The following is a 2,976-nucleotide window of genomic DNA, read 5'->3' as shown; positions in this document are numbered from 1 at the left end:
GCATTTGCTTGTACTAAAGCACAGTAGATTTAGTCCAATGAGCATTAAGTGTCACCAAACAAAGTTCAGTTGCGCTACTGTGTAATTATGATGCATTAATGAAAATGTGTAGACATGCCCATTATGTCTCAGAAGGGTACATTGCATACAAATATACAAATGTATGTCACAAAGATACATTTGATAGTGGTCAAAAGTACAGGATAAATTGCACAGGCATTCTATATTAGAAAGTATATGGTATTAGGAAAGGGATCTATCAGAGAAGGAGTCATTTCTGTGCTGCAGTTCTTCCTCTTTTTAGGATATTGTCTAATGGTATTGTGAGAGGCAAGGATTTTTATGGGGTGTGATAGTTTTTATTGGACCAACAGCCGGATTAGAATAAGGTTAGATGAGCTTGTTAATGTAATGCATTGCGTATGGGACCTAACAATATTCTGATTCAGCCTCACTCCAGAGCTTGAAAATAGGGTTGGGTGCCCTTTGGATATTTGTGCCTGCATCCTAATTTTTATTTAATTTATGAGGAAGACCTTTTCAATCAGCCATATTTAACAATTTTTTTTCCATCATGAATGATGGGCAAGGTGCCATCCAAGTGATGAAATTCCTAGGCATATGAAAAAAATGCTGCTTGTCTTTGAATACCATCTGCCCTCTGCCTGTTAATCCAGGGGAAAGCCGATCAGGGAGATGCATTTTTTTCTTTTTCTTGACTCACCTTCTCCCACCCAAGCCTCCAAAGATGTCTGCTAGGACAGCGTTTCTCAACCTGTGGGTCATGACCCAAAAGTGGGTCACAAGAATATATGAAAGGGATGCAAACAACCTTTAAAAATGAGTTCTCCTTTAAAAGAGGAAAATGTGGGAAACCATGGCTTTCCCCTTGCAGGCTGTCAGAGTTCCAGTATATATATATACTATATATATATAGTACCATGGGGCCCTTATACATGGTACTATATATATGTGGGGGGGCTTATATGTGTGTATAAGGTCCCCATGGTACTATATACCATTATATGCACCTATATAAAGTACCGTGTGTGTGTGCGTGTGTGTGTATGCAAATCCTCACATGGTATTTAATTGGAGGCATAAAAGAAAGATGGATAAGGAGGGAAATTTCTGGAGGAATGACTTTGATGACAGCGCTTTTGCCACCTCCCAGAAGAGGGAGGCCTCCTGAGGAAATTCCCTAGAATTCCCTGTAGCTTTCAGGTAAATAGGGAGAGGCAGTTGCCAAGCAGCCAGTTTGCTTGCGTGCAAGCAGCAGCAGCCATAGTAGGGTGGAGCTTTGGGTAGGTGTGGATTTCAACAGCAGCTCAACAAGTGTGTACCCAAACCGTTCCTTCCACGTAGCTCTTGGGGTGGCCGTTCCTGTACTATTCTTTAGACCGGAAGTGACATCCTCCATGCCAACTGTCTCCTTTAGCCTTCATTTTTCATTGAATGACCTCCCTCTCAGATCTCTGTTCTTCCCCTCTTGCTTTACTTCCATCTCTACTTATAAATGTAAGAACTTACTGTGTAATGGACATAGGTCTTTTTTTAACATTGCGTCTCCGTAAGCTGTCTACTTTCTTTTCATGTTCTTGATTTGTCTCTTTCAGAGGTGGATTCTCCTACCCTTATATCAAAATATATTTTAATCCACAGTAGCCATGTTGTAATCCTTAGCTCTTAACCATAGAGGAAGGTGCTAGTTTATGGTTAAGGGCTTCAGAATCTGTCCCTTTCCTTGTTCACTCCTTGAAGCAAAGGACCTTGTTTACTTGCAACAGTTGCAAATCTTTGCAATGCAGTGACCTATTAAAGTTAGTACTTGTTAGGAGATAACTATTGCCTGAAAGGGAACAACTTTGCAATGCCCCAAGGGCACTTAATATGTGTTAAATTGCTTGAATGTGCCATCTGCTCATGTTTTAACTGAACTTAGTAAGTGTTAAGTTGAACACTTGGCATGACCCAGAGGGTGAAGTTACACATTACACTAAATCTGTGGAGCATTAAGTGGTGTTAAGTTAGAGTATGTTGTAAGCAGTCATGCATTAAGGGTTAATATAATTTATTACCTGCACATCTCTGACTTGCCCCTAAAGGGTTAGCAAGCAGGGGTGTAGCTAGGAGCCAGGACACCTTGGCTGTATCCCTGCTTGGGGAGGGCAAGGTGAGGAGGCTTGAAGCAGGGCATCCTGGGATGCTGGAGAACAGCACATTGCTCATTTACTCTTTGTAGCACAGCCCAGAGTTAACACTTGCGTGAAGTGCAGTGCCATAGCAAAGGGGTGGGGGGCAAAGCAACCACCCCAAGCATGAAAGTGAAGGGGCACCAACAGGTGCTGCCCAGCCTCATATTAGAAACTGCATTCCCCCCATAAGATCCTCTGTGATGGAGGGGAGGGGCTAAAATAATTGTAGAATGTATTTTTTCTAAGGCAGGTATTGCTTAAGTGTTATCTATTTATACAGTACCTGCAACTATGAGACCGTGATCCTCAAATGCCCCTGCAATAGGAATAGACTATAATAGCTATAATTATAATATTAAACTACAATGAGGAAGATTCTAGAAGCACCTACATGAGTTATGCCCCCAGTTCCCATTAAAAATAAATGGCAGTTGAGCAGTCTTGAAATCTTTTCCTATGTAACTAAAGTGTTAAAAATGTGTCAGCACCTCGGCAGGATGCTGGGTTGCTGGGTATGCTTCAGAGGTTTCACTGTACTTTCACCTTTACTCTTATTATTTCTTGTGCTGACATCCATTTTTTTCAGAAGTGCACACATTTCAGAAGAAAGCCACTAACTTTTGTCTAAAATCAGATATTTTTGTAATTTGCCAAGAACTAAGAAAACCTTTGAGCTGCCATATTTTTGTCAAATAGTCTCTTTTTGATTTATCTATTTTTCCTGTTTCCTTATAAAACAAGAATCCAAGTAAAGAAATTCAATGCAGAATGCTTCCAGGAG

This window comes from Gavialis gangeticus, unplaced genomic scaffold (assembly GCF_001723915.1).
Source record: "Gavialis gangeticus isolate Ggan-Ray unplaced genomic scaffold, GavGan_comp1, whole genome shotgun sequence".
Lineage (NCBI taxonomy): Eukaryota > Metazoa > Chordata > Crocodylia > Gavialidae > Gavialis > Gavialis gangeticus.
This window is presented reverse-complemented; position numbering follows the sequence as displayed.